Below are 25,187 nucleotides of genomic sequence, written 5' to 3'. Positions count from 1 at the left end.
TGTGATAAAGAGAAATTCTTTCTAATAAAGGCATAAAGATTGATATTAACATAAGCATACATTTTCAACTAGGTTGTTCACACGTTGATTTAATTTATTCTATTGAATAAACTGGTACAGATTAAAGCATTTTGTACGACAAAGTACAAATCAATCTATTTAACAAACACAATATTAGAATCCTAACATAAAAACGAACCAAATAAATAATAAGAGTATCCGGTTGATCAGGACCCTTTTGTTACTAGCCAGTTATTCACTACATTCATTTAGGCCTCTAATCAAACACAGCCCCCAGAAATGACTGCCATTGGGAAAATCACATTATTTTTTGCTACCTTGCTTTGGTATTGCAAAACAATGGATTATGAAAAAAGATTTAGAATATCACACAGAGGGGAAGATTAAAAAGCTAGGAGGAGAGATTCAATAACAAAAAAGTCAATGAAACTCAAGGGGTAACAGCAGACAAATCAAATAATAAAGGTCAAGTTTGTAAGAGGTACGGGTGTGAACAGCTGAATTATTACAATCTTCATTTGAACTTTAAACCACTGCTGACTTTATTTTTCCAGATAGCAATAACTAGCAATGATAGGAACTCATTTGTGCCTTTCTCAGCGTAATGCATAGTAGGCACACGTGAGCTACGAACAAAACCACAGTACTTTTCTGGTCAGTGTTTGGTTCTTCAATAAGTATATGTACAGTTGACCCTCCTTATCTGCGAGTTCCGCATGTGCGAATTCAACCAAGCGCGAATCGAGAAAACCCAGAAGTGCTCTTCCAGCACTTGTTGTTTGAGCATGTAGACTTTTTTTCTTGTCATTATTCCCTAAACAATGCAGAATAACAACTAGTTTACATAGCATTTACATTGCATTAGGTATTATAAGAAATCTAGAGATGATTTAAAGTATACAGGAGGATGTGCGTAGGTTACCGTGGATCTGGATTGAAAAAAAATCAGAAGATCTCTCTTACTATGTAAGTCAGAACAGGTACATCCGGTATTATTTAGCGTCAGTTAGTCAAATGTTTGTCTTAGTATATAGTATATATTTTACCTTTCTATGCATATAAACACTTCAGAACATATGTTTCAGCACCGGGCTCGGGAAGTTCCCGAGTTCAATCCAATGACAGACCACTTCCAAGCACACTCTCCTTCCGTGCCTGGATGATGTGAAGGATCAAAAACCCAAAACCCCAAAACCCAATAATTAAACCACTGTGTTGCTTAGTAATAATTGTAGGTTTCATCGGGGAAGGGCCTTTCTCACCTTATCCTTTAAAATTGTTCCGATCGTTGACCAACTGTAGCCTAACACTTTTCCAATGACCAATGGCATTTCACCTCTTTCCAATTGCTTCATTATTTCCACTTTATTTTCAATCGTGATCGCGATTATTTTCGTGAACAGAAACACTGCGGATTCAGAGCTCGGCTGCCAGGTTCTAATGTCAACCGCACTGAAACAGGTTAAATAAGGTCTGGGGTTCCGCTGGGTCCTAAGTTCCAACGCCTTGAGACAGGATGAATAAGGGACGAACATCTGCGTTTTTTGGTATCGGCGAGGGGTCCCGGAACCAATCCCTCAAGGATAAGGAGGGCCAACTGTATATAGGTGTTACAGTTTTAAAAAATTGAGAATGGGCTCAGGGTGCACGATGTTGTAGCATCATAAATTCCAAATTTCAGCATACATAAATCTATTTTTCTGCTTAAAAGAAGTGGAATAAAAATTTAACTAGTTCTATACTAATTTTGCAATGCTTCAATTCAAATGGAAAACAAAGCAAATGTAGTCGAGAAAAATCATGCAAAAATTATAAAAAAAATAGAATATGCAAACAGATCAAGACTTTGTTGGAAAGTATCTAGCCACTTTGGCACTCACTACACATATTCCTAAGGGTTATATGGTAAAAATGGCTAAGTAACCATCATTTATTGTTTTTGATTATTGACAATAATGTTAGTCTACATGATGCTGAACTTCTCATGATGATGCGCGTATTCTACTAATCAGCATCTAACTGAATCAAACTGCCTGCTCATTACATCAAAAACAACCTGGAGATTAACAGCAAGTCCATCCAACCTCATGCTATGCTGTGGGATGCACTATGCACAATGAATCGGAGAGTGCAACTTACAAATAGGGACCTGCAAATAAAAATGGGGCTACTAATCCAATGGAAAATGGTATGTGCAATTAAGATTTTTAATTGTTTTAATGTTTTAAATTCAAGTTACAGCATCTAAATTGTTATGAAATGGTTAAAAATATTTAAATCTATTTTAACAGCTTTTGAACATATACTAAGAGATCATTCAAAAGTAAGCTACACTTTGCAATTTATAGCAGATGCACTTTTGCCTGTCCTAGTAGAATATTTTAAATAGAAGCACAACTTTGAGAAAATCCACTTCAACTTTCATCAAGCTACAAATTCAACGTTATCAGATAAATGGCTTTTCTGTTTGTCAGTTCTCATTCCTCATTCACCTGTAACTTTATCTCAAAATTTTCTCTCATCACAGTTCTATCAGATGTTTAAGCAATTCCAGCAATTTCAGATTTCACAATTTCCAATAGCTGTTGTGCCTACATCCCTCAATTTCAACATTTCCTTCTGTTTTCCCTATTTTCATCCATCTATTAGTTAAGATGGTATTGAAAGACTGTCACCCAGAAAATCTTGGCTTCCATCCCATCACAGATATTTCCTTCATCCTCTCTATTCTACAGCTTATGACAAGCTTATTTCCTCACTTTTCCAGTTCTGATGAAGGATTGATCTGAAGCATGAACTTTACTTGTATGACAGTATTAACAAATCTGCTCTTCTCAAACAGAATACAAGTAACAGGAGTAGAAATAACCAGTAATATAAGAGATCAAAACATATTAGCCATGTCTGTTCACCTCACAGGACATGTGCACCATGGCTTTAATTTGAAAAATTTTAATTGTGAAATTGAAATCTCAAGAAATGTGCAGCGCTCATTAGCAAATGCACAGTAATAATTTGGTTGCTTCAAGGGCAACCTTTATTATTTTAATATACTGCCAATAAGCCGCAGACACAGAATCATAAACCATTGTAATACAGAATCAATCATACCTATGCCAGCTCTTTGAAAACCGATTAATGCCAATTCATCCTACAAACTTTTTTCTTTGTATACTTAACAAATCCATTAAAAATAGAGAATTTACTACCACAGATTTCTTACACAAATACTTTAAACCAGATACTTTACATAAACATTCATCTTGTCTAGTTTTTTTGTGTCATGTAACTTAAATAATTTGTTATGTAAGAATTTTGTCCCAGAAATGTTCTTAAGTTCAAAATTGTGGAATACTTTTTTCTCAGAAATGAATGGTGCAGACTAAAACTAACTGCAAGAGCACTAAGAAAAAATATTGTTATCCAAAAGCAAAATGAGTAAGTACAATATTAAACATCACTTTTTTTTACTACTTTATAGAAACATGATCACATCACTTAACAAACCTGGGTTCCTACAGATGAAAGGATGAAGTCTTTTCATCTTTTCTGTTTCTTTGAGTATATATACAAGCACACATATGGAACTGCAAAGAACTGTGGACATACCTCAACTCATCATGAAAGCCAGCCTCCTCCCACACCACCTCCGATTAGAAATAAGAAACAAAAGCCTGACAGCATGTGCAGCCATGCTCAATGGCAGCTTCAATTCCACTGTGAAAGAACAGTTGCACAGAAAGATGGACCTTTGACCTCGATCTAAATTGCCATGACTTTGCACTTTCTTCTCATCTGCCTGCACTTTCTCGGTAACTCTCAATACTTTATTCTGCATAATGTCAGTTTTTCTCTTGTACTACCTTAATGTACTGATGTGCTGGCATTCAAAAGTTTTCACAGTAATTCAATAACAAAAATTAGTATTTTAAGGGGAGGATGACACAACTGTGGCTAAAAGCAAAGAGAGGGCATATAATACATCAAGGATTAGTGGGATATTGGGAGGATTGGGAAGTTTTTGGAAACCAATAGAAGGCAAATAGGGAAGCCACTGGGAGAGAAAAGATGAAATATGAAGGTAAGCTATCCAATAATGTAAAAGCTTTTTCCAGATATATGGGGAGTAGGAGAGAGATGAGAGTGGATGTTGGACCACTGGAAATGATGCTGGACAGTTTTGGTGATGGGGGAGGGAGAAGTGATGTAGGAACATAGTGGGTATTTTGTGTCGGTCTTCATCATGGAGGACACTAGCAGTGTGCTGGGGATTCAAGAATGTCAGGGGCACGAGTGTAGTTGCTATCACAGAGGAGAAGATGCTTGAGGAGCTGAAGGTGGATGGATTGCCTGGACCAGGTGGACTGTATCCCAGGGTTCTGGGTGAGATAGCTGAAGAGATTGTAGAGACATTGGTAATGATCTTTCAGGAATCACTGTGTTCTGGGGTGCTTCCGGAGGACTGGAGGATTGCGGGTATTGCTCCACTCTTTGGGAAGGAGAGAGGCTGAAGAAGGGAAATTATAGGTAAATTAGTCTGAATTCAGTGGTTGGAAAGATGTTGGAATCTATTACTAAAAATGTGGTTTTAGGGTACTTGGGGGCACATCATGGAATGGGCCAAAATCAGGATGGTTTCCTTAACGAGATTTTTGACTGACAGATTTGTTGGAGTTCTTTGAGGGGGTGGCAGGCAGATGGATGGGGAGAACCAGTGGATGGTGTTTGCTTGGATTTTCGGATGGCCCTTGACAGGGTGCCACACATGATGCTGCTTGGCAGGATGGGAGCCTGTGGAATTACAGGAAGGATAGGTATGTATGGTATGCGGACAGAGGATTGTCTGACTGCCAGGGGGCAAAGAGTGGGAATGGGGGAGGGGCTCTTTTCTGGTTGGCTGCTGGTGACTAGTGGTGTTCCATGGGGGCCAGTCTTGGGACTGTTTCTTTTCACGTTATACGTCAATGATTAGGATGACAGAATTGATGGTTTGGTGGGCAAGTATGCAAATGATATGAAGATAGGTGGAAAGGAAGGTAGTTTTGAGGTAACAAAGTCTGCAGAGGGACTGAATGGAAGAACAGGCAAAGATGTGGAAGATGAACTATGTAGTAGGCCTCCGTTTGTCTTGATAGACCATGGATTTGCACCTTGGAAAGTTTCCAGGGTGCAAGCCTGGGCGAAATTTATTTTATGGAAGACCGGCAGTTGCCCAAGCTGCAAGTCTCCCCTCTCCACGCCACCGATGTTGTCCAAGGGAAGGACATAAGCACCCATACAGCTTGGCACGGGTGTTGTTGCAGAGCAATGTGCGGTTAAGTGCCTTGCTCAAAGACACACACGCAGCCTCAACCAAGGATCAAACTAGAGACCTTCAGATCACTAGACCGACACCTTATCCACTTGGCCATGCGCCAGCACAAGATGAAATATAGTGTGGAGAAGTGTATGGTCATGCACTTCGATAGAAGGAATAAAGGCACAGACCATTTTCTATATGGGGAGAAGATTCAAAAATCTGAGATGCAAAGGGACTTGGGATTCCTCATAGAAGATTCCCTAAAGGTTAGCTTCAATGGTTTATTTTAATATCAGAGACTGTATACAGTACACAACTTGTAATCTGTACTCTTTGCTTACATCCACAAAACCTAAGAATGAATGACAGAAATTGCAGAATCCCAAAGCCCACCCTCCCCGTCCCGCACACAAGCAGCAGCAAAAGCATCAACCCTTTCCATTCCCCACCCTCCACCTGCTCCAGCAACTTGCATGTTGTGTCACTGGTGAGCAAGGCAAATGCAATGTCAGCATTCATTTCAAGAGGACTAGAATGTAAAGGCAAGGATGTGATCTTGAGGCTTTATAAGGCATTGGTCAGACTGCACTTGGCATATTGTTAAGTAGTTTTTGGCCCCTTGTCTAAGAAACAATGTTCTAGTATTGGATAGGGTCCAGAGGAGGTTCACTGGAATGATAAGGTCAATGTATGAGGACTTTTTGATGGCTCTGGGCCTCTACTCACTCGAGTTTAAAAGAATGGGGTGGAGGGGAGGAATCTCACTAAAAGCTAGCAGATATTGAAAGGAGTTCTTGTGGAGAGTATGTTTCCTATAGTGGGGCAGTCCAGGACCGCTTCAGAATAGAGAGACTTCCTTTTAGAACAGAGATGAGGAGGAAGCTTTTTAGCCAGAGGGGGGTGAATCTGTGGAATTCATTGCCACAGACTGTGCAGGCCAAGTCACACAGTATACTTAAAGAAGAAGTTGATAAGTTCATTGATTAGTAAGGGTATCAAAAGACGACAGGAGAATGGGGTTAAAAGGGATAATAGATCAGCCATGATGGAATGGCTGTGGAGATTTGATGAGCTGAATGGCCTTACTCTACTCGCTTGTTGCATGGGCATCTGGTCTTATTATTGTCACAGCAACTGAGAAGCAGTGAGAAACTTTGTTTTGCATGCATCACATCAGTACATTGAAATAGGGGAAGCGAAACACAATAACAGAATGCAGAATAAAGTGTTGCAGTTACAGGGAAAGTGCAATACAGGAAGACAATAAAGTCTAACAGCCACAACAAGGTAAATTGTGAGATCAAGAGCCCATCTTATCATATTAGGCCTGTACATTGAACTATCTGCCCGATAAAGTGGTTGAGGCAGAATCAGTGATAACTTTTACAAAGTACTTGGCCAGGTCTGAGATTTTGAGGGATACGGACCAAGCACAGGCAAATGGGACTGGCTTAGATTGAAATCTTGGTCAGCATGGAGCAGTTGGGCCAAAGGGCCTGTTTCCAAGGTGTGTGACTCTGACTTTCACTTATCACATACACCCTCTTCTGGGAGTAAACATTTTACCTCAGCTTCATCTTCAATGGACGACACCTTACTTTGAAACAGCTGCCCCTGCTTCTGAACACAAGTTTCCATCCTGTCAGGTTCCCTCAGCCTCTGCCAGCCTTCAGTCACAATTCCTCGCTCACTGACTCAGACCCCAGTAGATAGAAGCTAAGGCTGCCCAACATCTCTCTGTGAGGCAGGCTGCCTTCCCCAGTGACCTATCCAATAAAGATGAGACACAAGAGGCCACAGGCAATGATATCTGGGGCAACATTTGGCAAAGGAATGAATGAAAAATGAGGGGTTATGTGGGAGGGGTTCGACCAATCTTAGAATACGTTATAGGGCTGGCACAACATTATGGGCTGAAGGACCTGTTCTGAGCTGTACTGTTCTATGTTCTTATAATAAACCATCTTACACAGAGTTCCACTGACTCTAAATGACCTGGTTTCTGATTCACTGAAAATTGACTTGAGGCTATCTTATAAAATACTGCAACATTTAAAATATAAACTCTTAAATCTGATGAAAAATAAGTTTTAAATTTTACTTTCTAATATTTCTAATAGTATGAAATTATTCATGAGGTAAAGATTAGATAGAAGGAATTTTTAAAACCTTAAAATAATTTTCTATGATAATTGACTCAAACTACGTGTTTTCACTTTTCTATTTTACGCTCCATAATATTTTGATGTTCTTTTGTACTTAATTTCTGAGCCACCTGCAAACACCTCCAAAAAGAGATGGGGAGATGGAAAGTAGTAAGAGAGGCAGGGAGATAAGAACATAAGTGGTTTTATCATGGAAAACTTAAATCTTTAAAATAATTTTAATTTTACCTTAAAAATTTAAAACCCTGCAGATACTATAAATTTAAACGAAAAGCAGAAAATTCTCAAAGTACTCTCTAGATTATGCTACATCTGTGAGAAGAGAAACAGAGCTAACTTTTCTGGTTCAAGACCCTGCGTCAGAAGTGGTTAGGAGATAGTCAAAGCTCGCTAATTAAACTGCTAAGGATTAGGGAGGTGGGGAAGATGCCCCCTAATAAGGAAAATCTGGGATGATATTGCTATAAACAAGTTTATCTGGTCAAGGTTTATCTAGGGAGCAGTTAAAGAGAGAACACTGACACAAGAAATGTAGGAGTTGCAACATGCAAGCGTGAAGACATGCTCAAGCAGATCTTCATTGTAACACTGAAGGAGGTTACTGTTACGGTCACTAAGTCAGAGTAGAAGTGGAATGGAGAAATAAAATGGGAACTCATCGTCACCCCAGCATTCCAATAGAATTAAACAACATAGTGGGCCACAGACCTGCTATTTTATTATATAATTATGACTGTAGCCAGCTAAAGTGCTTACTTACACAGGTTTATCAACATTGACAACAAATTAATGTAGGTATGAAAAATGTATTGATGATTAGTTATTTTTGGCTTTAAATCTCCAAATGTCCTGAAGCACAGGTTGTAAAGAGCTAAAGAAAAGAGCATTAGATAACAATATGGTTACATCTATTCTGTTAATGCAAAACTAAACTCAGTGAACTCAGTAAACGAAGTCATAATACCACAAGACCATAAAATACAGCAGCAGAATTAGGCCATTTGGTCCATCGAGTCTGCTCTGTCATTTCGTCATGGCTGATCCATTTCCCTCTCAGCCCCAATCTTGTATCCCTTCATGCCCTGACCAATTGAAAATTTACCAACCTCTGCCTTAAATATACACAAAGATTTGGCCTTCACAGCTGCCTATAGCAAAGTATTCTACAGATTCACCACTCTCTGGCTTAAGGAAATCCTGATCTCCATTCTAAATTGATGTCCCTCTATTCTGAGGCTGTGTCTTCTGGTCTTAGAATCCTCCATAAAAGGAAACATTCTCTCCAGACCTTTCAAATTTCAACGAGGTCACCCCCTCATTCTCCGAATTCCAACGAGTACAGTACAAGAGCCATCAACTGCTCCTCATACGATAAACTATTCAACCCTAGAATCATTTTCACGAACCTCTTTGAACTCTCTCCAGTGTCAACACATCTTAGCTAAGGGGCCCACAATTGCTCATAAGATTCGAAAATGAGGCATCTCCACTGCCTTATACAGCCTTAACATAATACACACCTGTAGTAAAGTACACAAATTTATGATTTCAGCACTATCTACATACAACATAATAACCACTTCCCTATTACTTGCATTCATAATCCTCCGAAGATTACATGGCATATTGCCAACATAACTGGCATATACCAATAAAATCAGACGTGGCTTTAAAATGTAATATACAAATGCTTTTAACAAATGCCTTGGTACATTTAAGAGTGATAATTCAGTCGCACTAAGAGCTGAAAAAGGGTTTAATTACAAAACAAGATTCTGCAGGTGCTAGACACACAAAATGCTGGAGGAACTCAGCAGGTCAGGAAGCATCTATGGAAAGGAATAAACAGATGACATTTTGGGTCGAGGCCTTTATGTTTTGTAATCATACATAATTTTAAAATCTTAATTGCACAGAGTAATCAGATTACAAAACGGTAAAAATGATAGAATTTTTTGTTAAGCTACCCTCCAAGTAGCAAGTTTCTATGATAGTCCATCTATAGTAACCTTTCAAAACATAGTAACTAGAATCTTTACCCTCAAATGTTTTAATGTCTGCAACCTCATTAAAGATCTGCAAGCAAATTAATTAGAATCTTAAAAATGTACAGCACAGAAACAAGTTATTTTGCCCCTCCTTGTACATGCCAATCATGATGCCTATATATGCTAATCACATTTGCCTGTATTAGTCCCGTCTTTCCTATCCAATTACTTTTTATGCATTGTAATTGCAGTTGCCTCCAACAAAACCTCTGGAAACCTTGCCCCTCAAAAGAAACAAGGGAAAATCTGCAGATACTGGAAATCCAAGCAACACACACAAAATGTGAGAGGAATTCAGCGGGGCAGGCAGCATCTATGGAAAAAGAATATAGCTGATGTTTTGGGCTGAGAGCCTTCGGCAAGAGTGGAGAAAAAAAGCCGAGGAGTAGATTTAAAAGGTGGAGGAGGGGAAGAGAAACACAAGGTGACAGGTGAAACTTGTAAGGGGAGGGCTTAAGTAAAGAGACAGGAAATTTATTGGTGAAAGAAACATAGGCCATGGGAGAAAGAAAGGGGGGGAGGGGGAAGAGCACCAGAGTGAAGCAATGAGCAGGCTAGGAGATAAGGCGAGAAGGTGAGAAGGGAAAAAAAGAATGGAGAATGGATGGGGCATTCCTGGAAGTTCAAGAAATTGATCTTCATGCCATCAAATTGGAGGCTACCCAGAAGGAATACAAGGTGCTGTTCCTCCAACCTGAGCGTGGCCCCATTGCGCCAATAGTGGAAGCCATGGATTGGAATCAGAATGGGAAGTGGAATTAAAATGGGTGGCCACCGGGAGTCCTGCTTTTCCTGGCGGACGGAACGTGGGTGCTCAGCGAAGCGGTCTCTCAAACATACGTTGGGCCTCACCAATACACAGGAGGCCACATCAGGTGCACCAGACACAGTATATGATACTGTAGTGGTGTGCTACATGCAGTGCTAAAATTACGACACGGAGTCGGTAACTGCAGTCGAAGGAAAAACTTCATTTGAAATCTTCAGCCTCACTTTTAAGCCTCCCTCAACCTGCCCCCCGTGGCGCAGAGGCTCCAAAGCTCTGTGCTCGCAAACCCCCGTAGGCTATCTAATTGTGAGCCGGTTCGGATGTGCCAGGAAATGGGTCGCCACATAACCCCCCCCACCCAGAACCGGCGATACACCCCCCAATGTCCACAGTCTGGGCCGGAACCTGCTTGGGAGGTCAGCCTCTGCGCTGAGGTGCCAGAAACTCGGCCGGTTGCGCCACGTCCACATGGGCCAGTTTGAGTCGGTCCACCATGAAAACCTCCTCCATCCCCCCAACGTCCAGCACGAACGTGGACCCGTTGTTCCGGAGCACCATAAACGGCCCCTCGTATGGCCGCTGCAGCGGTGGCCGATGCCCGCTCCTTCGTACAAACACAAACTTACAGTTGTGCAGGTCTTTGGGTACGCAGATCGGGTTCCGCCCGTGCTGTGAAGTGGGTATGGGGGCCAGGTTACCGAGCTTCTCGCATAGTCTGCCCAGGACTGCTGCGGGATCTTCCTCTTGCCCCCGTGGGGCTGGTAGGAACTCCCCGGGGACGACCAGGGGCGCACCATATACCAACTCGGCCGACGAGGCGTGCAGGTCGTCCTTGGGCGCTGTGCGGATGCCGAGTAGGACCCAGGGAAGCTCGTCCGCCCAGTTGGCTCTTCGCAGGTGGGCCATGAGGGCCGACTTCAGGTGATGGTGGAAACGCTCCACTAGCCCGTTCGACTGTGGGTGAGGCAGTTGTGTGGTCCAGCTGAGTTCCCCAAAAGGCTGGCCATAGCTGACCACAGGCTGGAGGTGAACTGGGTGCCTCTGTCGGAGGTAATGTGGGCCGGTACACCAAAGCGAGATATCCAGGTGGTGATCAGGGCTCGGGCGCAAGATTCGGAGGTGGTGTCGGTGAGCGGGACCGCCTCTGGCCATCTTGTGAACCGGTCCACGATAGTCAGGAGGTAACGCGCTCCGCGCGACACTGGCAGGGGGCCCACGATATCCACATGAATGTGGTCGAAACGCCGGTGGGCGGGATGGAACTGCTGCGGTGGGGCTTTGGTGTGCCGCTGCACCTTGGCCGTCTGGCAGTGCATGCACGTCTTGGCCCATTCACTGACCTGTTTGCGGAGTCCGTGCCAAACGAACCTGCTGGAAACCATCCGGACAGTTGTCCGGATGGAGGGATGCGCCAAGTTATGAATGGAGTTGAAAACACGGTGCCGCCAGGCTGTCAGGACGATGGGACGGGGCTGGCCGGTGGCGACGTCACAGAGTAGGGTCCTCTCACCCGGGCCCACAGGGAGGTCCTGGAGCTGCAAACTGGAGACTGCGGTTCTGTAACTCGGAATCTCCTCATCTGCCTGCTGTGCCTCTGCCAGTGCCTCAAAGTCTACCCTTGGGAAAGGGCATGAATGGTAGGGCGAGAGAGCGCATCAGCCACGACATTGTCCGTACCCGAGACGTGCCGGACATCCGTCGCGTATTCAGAGATGTAGGACAGGTGGCGTTGCTGGCGGGACGACCAGGGGTCGGACGCTTTTGTAAACGCAAAAGTAAGCGGTTTGTGGTCCGTGAACGCGGTGAAGTGCCGACCTTCTAGGAAGTACCTGAAATGCCGGATTGCCAGGTAGAGCGCCAACAGTTCCCGGTCGAAAGCACTGTACTTGAGCTCAGGTGGCCGCAGGTGTTTGCTGAAAAACCCCAGGGGTTGCCAGCGACCTGCGATGAGTTGCTCCAGCACCCCACCAACCGCTATGTTAGATGCATCCACTGTGAGGGCGGTAGGGGCGTCCATTCTGGGATGTACTAGCATTGCGGCGTTCGCGAAAGCTTCCTTCGTTTGAACGGAAGTGGCGGTGGACTCCTCATCCCAGGTAATGTCCTTGCTCGGACCCGACATCAGGGCGAACAGGGGGCGCATGATCCGGGCAGCTGAAGGGAGGAAGCGGTGGTAGAAATTGACCATACCTACGAATTCCTGAAGGCCTTTGATCGTGGTGGGTCGGGGGAAGTGGCGGACCGCATCTACCTTAGCGGGCAGAGGGGTTGCTCCGTCTTTAGTAATCCTGTGGCCCAGGAAGTCAATGGTATCGAGTTCGAACTGGCATTTGGCAGGGTTGATTGTAAGACCGTACTCACTCAGTTGGGCGCAGAGTTGACGGAGGTGGGACAGATGCTCCTGATGACTGCTGCTGGCTATGAGGATGTCGTCCAAATAGATGAACGCGAAGTCCAGGTCCCGTCCCACCGCGTCCATTAGCCGCTGGAATGTCTGTGCGGCATTCTTCAGGCCGAACGGCATGCGGAGGAACTCGAAAAGGCCAAACGGGGTGATGAGAGCCGTTTTGGGGACGTCGTCAGGATGCATCGGGATTTGATGGTACCCTCGGATGAGGTCTACCTTGGAGAAGATCCGTGCACCGTGCAGGTTTGCTGCAAAGTCCTGAATGTGCGGCACAGGGTAGCGGTCCGGTGTGGTAGCCTCGTTCAGCCTGCGGTAGTCGCCGCACGGTCTCCAGCCTCCCGTCGCTTTGGGCACCATGTGCAGGGGGGAGGCCCATGGGCTGTTGGACCGCCGGATGATCCCCAATTCCTCCATCCTCTGGAACTCCTCCTTCGCCGGAAGCTTGTCTGGAAGCCGCCGAGCGCGGGCGTGGAGGGGTGGTCCCTGGGTCGGGATGTGGTGCTGTACACCGTGTCGGGGCATGGCCGCTGTGAACTGCGGTGCCAGAACCGATGGGAAATCCGCCAGGACCCTGGTGAAGTCGTTGTCGGACAGTGTGATGGAGCCGAGGTGAGGGGCTGGCAACTGGGCTGCACCCAGGGAGAACATCTGAAAGGTCTCGGCATGTACCAGTCTCTTCCTGGGCAGGTCGACCAGTAGGCTGTGAGGCCGCAAAAAATCTGCACCCAGAAGCGGTTGGGCTACGGCGGCCAGTGTAAAGTCCCACGTGAACTGGCTGGAGCCGAACTGTAGCTGCACCTGACGGGTGCCATAGGTCCTTACTGTGCTGCCGTTCACAGCCCTCGGGGGGGACCCGGTGCCCTGCTGCGGGTGTCGTAACTCGTCGGAGGTAAAACGCTGATCTCGGCACCAGTATCGACCAAAAACCGGCGTCCCGATCTTCTATCCCACACATACAGGAGGCTATCCCGATGGCCAGCTGCCGTAGCCATCAGCGGCAGCTGGCCCTGGCGTTTCCCGGGAACTTGCAGGGCGAGCGACAACGGCGGGCTTTTGCACCCCACCACTGGTGGTAGAAGCACCAGTGTTCATTGGGCCGGGGGTTGGTGGGCTCTGCGGCTGGGCCTGGACTGGTTTGCTGCTGGGAGCGTGGCTGGGAGATCCGTGCGATGGACACCCCACTCACCTTTTTGGCATTCCACAGCAAGTCCGCCCGGGCTGCCACCTTCCGGGGGTCACTGAAATCCGCGTTGGACAGCAGCAGGCGTATGTCCTCGGGCAGCTGCTCCAGGAATGCCTGCTCAAACATGAGGGAGGGCTTGTGTCCTCCGGCCAGAGACAACACCTCATTCATTAAAGCCGATGGAGGTCTGTCTCCCAAGCCATCCAGGTGCAGTAAACTCGCGCCGTGAGAGTCCGAAAGTCCAGAGGAGCAGGGCTTTGAATTCCGTGTACTTGCCGTCTACCGGGGGCGACTGTATGAACTCGGCGACCTGGGCCGCTATGTCCTGGTCGAGGGAGCTCACCACGTAGTAGTAGCGGGTGTCTTCTGAGGTGATCTGGCGAACGTGGAATTGGGCTTCGGCTTGCTGGAACCATAGGTTCGGTTGCTGTGTCCAGAAACCCGGCAGTTTCAACGAAACCGCATGAACAGAGGCGGCGTCGGTCATTTCTGGTCCAAAAATCGTTTGGACCATCGGGGTCACCAATTGTAGCGGTGTGCTACATGCAGCGCTAAAATTACGACACGGAGTCGGTAACTGCAGTCGAAGGAAAAACTTTATTTGAAATCTTCAGCCTCACTTTTAAGCCTCCCTCAACCTGCCCCCCGTGGCGCAGAGGCTCCAAAGCTCTGTGCTCGCAAACCCCCGTAGGCTATCTAATTGTGAGCCGGTTCAGATGTGCATGGAAATGGGTCGCCACAATATAGTACATTTCCTCACCTACCACCCCACCAGCTTCTGTGTCCAGTGCATAATTCTTTGCAACTCCTGCCAGCTCCAATGAGATCCCACCACCAAGCACATCTTCCCCCCCACCCGTGCTTCCCCCCTCACTACTTTTCAGGGCCCTAAACAGTCCGCCCTCCTTATGCAGTTCCACATGCACGGATTCAACCAACCACAGATCGGGAAAACCCAGAAGCTCTCTCTCCAGTACTCGTTGTTTGAGCATGTACAGACTTCTTTTTCTTGTCCTTATTCCTTAAACAATATAGTATAACAACTATTTACATAGCATCTCCATTGTATTGGGTACTAAACGTAATCGAGAAATGATTTAAAGTACAGGTAGTCTTTAAGTCAGATTTGCATGCAAGTCAGAACAGGTACTTCCAGTATTATTTAGCGTCAGTCAAATGTTTGCCTTAGTATATAGTATATATTTTACATTTTATGTATATAAAAGCACTTAAGAAATGTATGTACCGTAAATTCCGGACTATAAGCCGCTACTTTTTTCCCACGCTTTGAACACTGCGGCCTATACTACGGTGCGGCTAATGCATGTTTTTTTTTCACGCCGCCAAAAACATTTTGCCTCATAACAGTAGACCAATAAAATTAATGAGTAGTTCACAGCGGTCCAATGAAATTGTACGATAAATCAAGCGCACTTTCACAATTAAATTACTGTAAATCAGTCATTTGTACTCACCCTCATCAACATGGAAAACACTCGAAGAAAAGCATATGATGCAGCTTTTAGGTTAAAGGCGATCAATCTGGCGGTTGAAGGAAATTGCGCTGCTGCACATAATCTTGGCATAAATGAATCGATGGTGAGACGGTGGAGATGCCAGCATGAAGAACTGAGTCAATGCAAAAAGACGACAAAAGCTTTCAGAGGTAATCACAGCAGATGGCCCGAACTTGAAAACTTTCCTGAAGACTGGGTTAACACACAGAGAGCAGGCGGCCGCGGTGTTTCCACCGTGCAGATCAGACTGAAGGCTAAAGCAATCGCCACCAAAATGAAAATGGAAGATTTTAGAGGTGGGCCATCGTGGTGTTTTAGATTTATGAGACGAAAAGGCCTGTCTGTCAGGGTATGCATGACTCTGTCAGCAGCTCCCTCCCGACCACGAGGAAAAACTTGCTAACTTCCGCATATTCACTCAAACAAAGATAGCGGAGAATTCCATCGGGCCAGATGATATCATATATATGGATGAAGTACCTTTGACGTTTGACCTGCCTCTCACTCGGACTGTTAATAAAAAAGGTGACTCGTCCATCACACTGAAAACAAGTGGCCATGAGAGAACGCATTTTACTTGTGATCTGAGCTGCACAGCATCCGGACTAAAGCTTCCACCGATGGTGATTTTTAAGCGGCTGACAATGAAAGTTCAGTGAAAGCTGCCTTCAAGAGTACAAACTCAATTCCAGCTGTGATTCCTGGGGGCACCACGAAGTATTTGCAGCCACTGGACAGCAGCGTGAACCGGGCATTTAAAGTGGCGCTGCACGTTGAGTGGGAGGCTTGGATGACGAGCGGCGAGAAATCCTTTACCAAAACAGGACGCATGCGAAGAGCATCTTTAACTCAAGTCTGCCAGTGGATCCTAAATGCGTGGAGCCGTGTCACAACATCGACCATCACCAACGGGTTTCGAAAGGCTGGACTGCTACGTGATGAAGAGGACCTCGTGCGCTCAAGTGAGAGCGACAACGAAGAGACTGAAGTGAGTGATGAGATCCTGAGGTTGTTCAATTCGGACACTGAAGGACTTTGATGGTTTTAGTGCGCAGGAGGAAGATGAAGAAGGCGATCAATAACTTTTCCTGGTAGGCTGCAGTATATATATTTTTTACCAGTCGTTAGGAGATATTGGAATGTTGTTCGTGCACTGTTCAGTAAAAAAGTATACGCAGCGTAATTTGTGCGTTACCGATACGTATGTATATTTAAAAGTAGCTGTGTTACAGGCACTGTTCGAAAAAAAGCATTTGCAATATGTATTTGTTTATGTTACCATACGGATTTAATTAAAAGTTAAAAAATCCTCACGTGTAATATCTTTCTGTGTAAATATCTCATATCACAATGTGGGACACCTGCGGCTTAAAATCCGGTGAGGACTGTACAAGTACAAAATTGATTTTCTTTCTAAAATTAGAGCGTGCGGCAGGTACGCTCTGTAGTCCGGAATCTATGGTATTTCAATAATTAAACCACTGCATTGCTTAGTAATAATTGTAGCTTTCATTGGGGCAGGGTCTTTCACATACTCCATCATTCTCACTTTATCCTATAAAATTGTTCCAATCGTTGACCAACTGTAGCCTGATGCTTTTCCAATGACTGATGGCATTTCACCTCTTTCCGATCAATATTATTTCCACTCTATTTTCAATTGTGATTGTTTTCCATCAATGGAACAGAAACACTGCAGATTCAGCAGCAGCCACAGGCAGCAAGTTTGAGCTCCTCCAGGTCCTAAAGTCCACCAGCATTGAGACAGGTTAAATAAGGAACTTGAGCATCTGCGTTTTTTGGTATCTGTGGGCGGGGGGGGGGGGGGGGGGGGGGTTCCAGAACCAATCCCCCACAGATAAGGAGGGCCTACTGTACTGTGTCTGGTGCTCCTGGTGAGACCCTATGTAGATTGGGAGACCACAACACCAAACACCTATGCTCCACCCACCAAAAAAGTGGGATATCCCAGTGGCTACCCGTTTTAATTCCAGTTCCCATTCTCATTTCGTTATGTCCATCCATGGCCTCCCCTACTGTTGTGATGAGGCCACACTCAGGTTGGAGGAACAAAACCTTATATTTGTTTTGGGTAGCCTGCAACCTGATGGCATGAACATCGATTTCTAAAACTTCAGGTAATGCCCCCCTTCACAATTCCCCATCCCCTTTTCCCTCTCTCTCCTCATCTCCTACCCACTGCCCCCCCCCGATGCTGCTACCTCCTTTTCTTCCTTCCACGGCCTTCTGTCCTCTTCTATCAGACTCCCCCTTTTCCAGCCCTGTCTTACTTCAGCTCTTTACTTCATCCCTTCCTTCTCAGAATTCACCTGTCACTTTGTGTTTCACTCTCTCCCCCCCCCCACACCTTTTAAATCTACTCTTCAACCGTTTTTTCCCCCCAGTCCTGCCGAAGGGTCTCGGCCCAAAACGTCAACTGTACTCTTTTCCATAGCTGCTGCTTGGCCTGCTGATTTCCTCCAGCATTTTGTGTGTGTTGCCCCTTATCAGATCTCTTTTCAAATTTCTTTTTTATTTAGGTGCCCTCTAGTTCTATACAGCCTTGCTCTGGGAATAAGCTTTGACACCAATGTAGTTGATCAATTTGAATGCTTGAATCTGCTTTAAGCACAGTACTTTTTAAAACTCAAACTTCACATTAAAATTTCTTCAATTTCTCACATTGCTATACTTACTAGTGAAAGTCTGCTGATTCATTCCAAATTCAGTGCAAATCTCCTTAAACCTTCTAGGTTTAAAATATCAATCTTCAAAATAATGCAAAATCAACCATCACGAATAAATTTAATTTTTCAAAGCTGAAAGTAAAATTGGCCTCTAAATAAGCAGCTTAATATACAGAACTTCATCCTCAGCATATGCCGTATAATAACGTTTTTTAGCACGTTATACATCAAGTTTTAGCAAGTCTTGTCAAGCAGTTCAACTGAATTGCAGAACACAAGAAAGAAAAACAAAACTACCAAATGAGCACTTTCAGCACCAAGCTTCAAACTATTTGTACAGATTGGAATTACATTGATTACTTAAAACATTGGCAAATACCCAAGGCAGTAATCCACTTCATACAGTAACACATTTTGTTTAGGTTACTTGGACAACAGCAATAACCACAATCATTTTTAAAGGAGATAATTGATCGTTTCTACACAAATTTTTGTAACTAGTCTGTTAAACTATATTTCTAAACCATAAAATTATACTGAGCTTTAAATATTGTTGTTATAGACATCAAATGCAATGCCTGTATTGAAATGGAGTTGTATTAAAAACATACATCTAAACATGATGGTAACCAGATACAAATTTTAAACATTATAGAATAAATGAAACACAGATCCACTTAGGTTCACTTCCATACTAGCCCTTAGACAAAACTGAGATAAATATCATGACAAAACAAGTAAAATGAATGATAAGGTGAAGTATAATGGCGTACACCCAGACACAATTCTACATATTCTACAATATGGTACTTAATGACATGGACAAACAATCTCCTGATCTTCAACTTTGACTGAGGTAAAAGGTGCAAAGATTTTCAAATATTTCTGAAAGTAAGCCTGGTCTTTTTCTTTCCAGTAGTCCAGTAGTCATAGTGAAAATTAAGTCAGTCTAGTACAACCAAAACCAAATTTGCTTTGAAATCAGATTCCTAGGGTATCTTGAATTTGATCTGCTTAAATTTGCTTGGTCTCAAATGGAGAAGAAATCCCTAGCATTTCAAAAATAATTGCTATGGACCTACTTGTAGTCAGATACATGACAAATGTTTAAGATCAGGAAAAGACATAAATCGTTTGCCTGAATTTGACAGATGACAGGGACATTACAGAGGTCAATCCAAGATTTCCAAGGCAAATACATATTTGCTTCTGGCTTCTGTTCTCTAACTATTCTCAACAGTGACCATACCAGTTCTGATTCTCAAGCACCTCCGGGGGGACAGAGGAGAGAGAGGGACACTTCATCGATCCCAAAGGAAATTAGTGTCACAGTAGCATTACAGGTGCATTATTTTAGCTATTACACTCCTTCAAGCCTGATTCACTTTATCAATGAAGCAAACCTTTATTCTTCCCCTGTACTGAGGCAAGTTCTTTGGTTCCCAATAGAACACAGCCTCAACTACTTCACTGCAGGCAAAGCCTGGTGACATCCAACTATCTGCTGGCATTTTGCACTCTTAAGGCACATCAAATACCCTACCAAGATAGAAAAGACAGAAGAACAAACAACCTTTTTTCCCATTTCCTTAGCCTCATTTATAATCTTTAGGTTACAGCTCTTCATCCAGATACCTTTTCAATGGGGTGAACATTTCTGCTTTTGCCATACTTACAAAGCCATAATTTCCAGAACAGAACTCTTCTGTGGATGAATAAACAAAGACCCTTAACTCTTTCCCAAACTCCTTTATTATCTCCCTTACATCTGGTTAAGATAAAAGATAAAAAATCTGACAAAAAACATCAATAAAAATAGCTTTTCTGAAGGAATTGTGTTAAATTATCGATGCTAACAGTGAAGGGACGAACATCGGCGAGGCGAGTTCGCAGAATGAGCCGAGATGGTGTGTTGCAGAATTCTGGGCGAACCTCCCGTGCTTGTTCAACTGGTCTGGTTGCAAGGTTGGATTGGTCTGGGCATCAAACTGATTTTAAGAGCTTGAGAGCAGCTTCAGGTTGGGTGGTAAAATCTGCATTTCAAGCCGCAATGCCTAGGTCCTAGTGTGCTGTTTAGACCATTTAAACGCCTGCCCTGATTAGAGGCAAGAGCCAATTTCACTTATTCTCTGCAACGATCACTCCTCTCTCCAGGGCGCGGAGCCTTTTGCTGTTCTGTTGTTGGGTCAATTTAAATGACAGCCCAGATAGACTGTAAAGACAAGGTGTCAGTTGGGACATAGCAGATTTCTCTCATTCTCCGTGAAGGTTGTCTCCATGGCACTAAGACTACAAAGACTGCTTTGGGCCTACTCTGGGATTCAGATCTGAGGACTCCATTTAGGTTCAGAATGCTTATGTTCATTTTAATAGTTTGCATGTTTTTTTCCCCTCTTGCGCATAGTGTTAGTCTTTTATTTTTATTTGCATTTTTTTCTTTAATTGGGTTCTTTTGTGTTTCTTGCTTTGCAGCTACCTATGAGCAATCAAATCTCAAGGTTGTATAATTTATTATAATTTATAAACTCTTTGATAATAAATGAAACTTAAATAACCTCTTTGCTCGAAGAAACAAGTCTTTTCTGTTCACCCAATCTCTTAATTTTGTACATATCAATTAAACTGTCCCCCTTTTGTTCTGAAAATCAACCCAACTTCCCTATTCTCCACCTATTTGCACAATTTTTCAGTCATGGCAATATACTTGCAAGTCTCTCGCATCTGTTCAAGTATCCAAGGGTCAAGATTGTTTATTGCTGTATTTATTGATTCAGTACACAGGTGTAAAAGAGAACAAAGTGATTGAAGATCCGGTGCAGCATAAATAAATACACAATAAGCAAAACAAAATAACAGATATAAATATAAAAGCAATCCTATAAAACACAATAAACAAGTAACTGTAAAGTGGAGTGCATGGGGAATGTTGGGTATTGAGGGTGGTTTAATAAGTTTGAACCCACTGCAATTACCTGGTTTTCTGCATTAACTATTCATAAAATGTGGTCTGGTCTTCATCCAGGTCACAATAGTAGACAAACACAATCTGCCTACACTAATAACACACAAAGGATTCTATTTTCATGTCTTTATTGAATACATTGGTTAATCATTTACAGTCCAGACTGGAAAAAGTATTTTAACCTTTGTATTTAATAACTGGTAGAATCTCTTTTGGTATCAATAACCCCCTCCAACTATCTCCTATAGCTGCTGATCAGACACGTAATGGCAAGGAGGAATTTTAGACCATTCTGCCACACATAACTGTTTTAGTTCAACAATATTTCTGGGATACCTTGCATGAACAGTTCTCTCCAAGGCATGTCACAGCATCTCAAATGGGTTAAGGTCTGGACTTGGTCATTCCAAGTCACAAATGTTCTTTTTTTTAGACCATTCTGTTATTGATTTACTCTTGTGTTTCGGATCATTGTCTTGGTGCATCGTCCAACTTCTATTAAGCTTCAGGCAACAGACCACTACCCTGGCATTCCCTTGTAAAATGTCTTGATACAACTTGGTGGAGATTATTGCTGCTAAAAGGAGGTTCTACCTGTTATTAAAAACAAGGGTTCACAAACAATGCCTATAAAAAGCATTAACCACCCCCCCAATGTTTACAACATTGAATCAGAGTGGATTTAATTTGGCTTTTTTGACATACCAATAGAAAATAACTCTTTCATGTCATAGAACATAGAAATCTACAGCACATTACAGGCCCTTCAGCCCACAATGCTGGGCTGACCACATAACCTACTCTAGAAACTGTCTAAAATTTCCCTAGTGCCTAGCCTATTTTTCTAAGCTCCATGTACCTATCTAAGAATCTCTTAAAAGACCCTTTTGTATACGCCCCTACCACCGTCGATGGCAGTGCATTTCATGCACCCACCACTCTCCATGTAAAAAAAACTTGCATCTGACATCCCCCTTGTACCTACTTCCAAGCATCTTAAAACTCTGCCCCCTTGTGTTAGTCATTTCAGCCCTGGGAAAAAGCCTCTGGCTATCCACACGATCAATGCCTCTCATCCTCCATAACTCCAAGGAGAAAAGGCCAAGTTCATTCAACATATTCTCATAAGGCATATTCTCCATTCCAGGCAACATCCTTGTAAATCTCCTCTGCACTCTCTCTACAGTATCCACATCCTTCCTGTAGTGAGCTGTACAGAACTGAACACAGTACTCCAAGTGGGGTCTAACTAAGGTCTTCTGTAACTGTAACATTATCTCACAGCTCTTGAACTCAGTCCTACGGTTGAGGAAAGCTAACACACCATACACCTTCTTAACAACACCGTCAACCTGGGCAGCAGCCTTGAGTGTCCTATGGACACAGACCCCAAGATCTCACAGATCCTCCACACTGCCAAGAGTCTTACCATTATTATATTCTGTCTTCAAATGTGACCTACCAAAATGAACCACTTCATACATATCTGGGTTGAACTTCATCTGCCACTTTTTAGCGCAGTTCTGCATCCTATCTACGTCACACTGTAACCTCAGACAACCCTCCAGACTATCCACACCATGCCCAACTTTTGTGTCATCAGCAAACTTACTAACCCACCCTTCTACTTCCTCATCTAGGTCATTTGTAAAAATCACAAAGAGCAGGGGACCCAGAACAGATCCCTGTCGAAGTGAAAACGGACCACAAAGTGTCTGTTAATTACAAAAATAAAACAATAATTGATTGCATAAGTATTAACCTCCTTTAATGTGAAGCACCAAATCATCGCTGGTGAAGCCAATTGGTTGTAGAAGCCATGTAACCAGTTAAATGATGATCACTAGTGTACAATCATGGTGCTTCAATTGATTGTAGTTAAAAATACACCTGTTTCTGGAAGGCCCAACAACGGTATCTTGGCAAAATCTACACCACGGAGACAAAAGAACCCTCCAGGAACTCAACAAAAAAGGTTATTAAAAAGCACAAGTCAGGAGAAGGATCCAAGAAAATTTCCAAGTCACTGAATATCCCTTGGAGTACAGCTTAGTCAATCAAGAAGTGGAAAGAACATGGCAGCACAGCTGTAAGTCTGCTTGGAGAAGGTTGTCCTCAAAAACCTTGTGACCCTGTAAGAAGGGGACTTATTGAGAGAGGCCATTAAGAGACTTATGACAACTCTGGAGGAGTTACAAGTCTCAGTGGCTGAGATGGGAGTGACTACACATACACCTGTTGCCCAGGTGCTTCACCAGTCGCAGCTTTATGGATAAGTGGCAAAGAGAAGGACACTGTTGATAAAAAATATTCACATGAAATCGTGGCTAGAGTTTGCCAGAAGACATGCGACAGCCTCTGAAGTCAGCTGGGAGAAGGTTCAGTCTGAGGAAACAAAATTTGAGCTTTTTGGCCATCAGACTATACTATGTTTGGAATAAGCTAACCACCATATATCATCAAAAACACACCATCCCTACCGCTGTTCATGTCATGTGGCATCACTACATTTTTCCTGCTTAGTGACTTTGCGCCTAGGAGAGGACTACAGCATTTCAATATGACTGACTACAGTCAGCATTTAAATTGCAACAATCTTGACAACCATCAATGTGCACATACATTTGAAAAAAGCTAACCCTGTTCAAAGATGAAAATAGGGTGTTAATTTTAAAAAGTTCCTCCAGCATTTAGTGTGTGTTGCTCTTAAAAGGTGAGGGAGGCAGAAGGACTTCAGAGAGAAATTTGACTAAGCCAATCAGAGGTAATGTATAGAGAGAGGAGAGTTGGGAAGATAGAAATTTGTTTCACTGGAGAAATCCATAGAGGAATATGTAATAAAGTTATGGAGAAAAGTAAATGCGCAGATAAGAATTTTAAAACTGAACAACTCAAAGAGCTAGTGAAAATGGCTTAGCCCAAGATAACAGGAGAATACTGCAGGGCATAACCAATCAGTAGAGTATGGAAGAACTCAATATTATGGGCAGGGAAAATAAAAAAACTGACATGTTGATTGTATGGAGGCACCAAATGAATGAGGGGTTCAGTAGCTGATGCTCTAAGAAAAGAACCAAGCTTAATGAGCAAATCTCTTTGGGTTCAGAACACAGTGCTGAAATGTTGTGAACAGTTTGGTTCCACCAAGTGGCAAGGACTCAAAGATCACAACAGAGGATAAAGATATAATGACTTGATTTTTCCCCAAGGCTGTCAAAGGAAAACTGTCAGATTAACATTTCAACAGCACAGAAGCAGTGGCAAAATTCTAAGAGGTGGCAGAAAACAGAACAGAGTGCCAAGGTGGATTAGGAAGTGCTAAGAGGAAATAAGTGTAACACTTGAAATTCTAAACACTGGAATTTAAACACATTGCAAATGACTTATGGCAGATTCTAACTGCATTTTCATATTCCATGTGTTTAAGCACATCCAATTAAGATAAGAACACAATTGGGCGGGGGGGGGGGGGGGGGGGGGGGGAGAACACCTGTGGCCATCAAACTTTACAACTCCTGTGTCAGACACCCTGAGCCAATAGGCTGGTCCTAGACTTATTTCCATTTGGCATGATTAACTTATTATTATTTAATTATTTATGGATTTTATATTGCTACATTTCTTCACCATTCTTGGTGCTGCTGTAATGAAACCCAATTTCCCTCGGTATCAATAAAGTATGTCTGTTTCTCTGAAGCACATTCAGGATGTTTTGCCATAATACAACAGTCAAACTCCAAAAAAACCTCATTACAGAAACTTACATCACAAAATGGTGATAGAGAAAAAGGTGATTTGGGGCAAGATGATGTGTGAATGGTAGTGTAGTTGTTCATGTTACACTATTACAGTGACTGTAAGGAGTTTGTGTGTTCTGCCCATGACATAGGTTTCCTCCAGACACTCCATTTCCTCTCACATTCCAATGACATATGGGTTAGGGTTAGTAAGCTGTGAATATGTTTTGTTGGTACTGGAAACCTTCAGCATATATTCAGACATATTTGATGGAAATGATGAATTTCATTGTATGTTGCAATGTTCATATGACAAATAAAACTAAATCTTTATCTTCTTTTATCTTTATTCCTTCCCCTGCAGGACTTAAAAGTAAAGGTGTTTATAAGTG

At 43.2% G+C, this 25,187-nt stretch overlaps 1 protein-coding gene across 1 annotated transcript in view; it reads right to left on the bottom strand.

The window, feature by feature from the left end:
* The window catches only part of zbtb10 (zinc finger and BTB domain containing 10), a 106,265-nt gene that overhangs the window by 38,410 nt on the left and 42,668 nt on the right, over positions 1-25,187 (bottom strand). The gene's annotated exons all lie outside the window — the stretch shown is intronic.

This window comes from Hypanus sabinus, chromosome 1, assembly GCF_030144855.1.
Source record: "Hypanus sabinus isolate sHypSab1 chromosome 1, sHypSab1.hap1, whole genome shotgun sequence".
In the NCBI taxonomy this organism is placed as follows: domain Eukaryota; kingdom Metazoa; phylum Chordata; class Chondrichthyes; order Myliobatiformes; family Dasyatidae; genus Hypanus; species Hypanus sabinus.
Note: the sequence above shows the minus strand (reverse complement) of the source record. Positions and strands in the feature narration are given on the sequence as shown.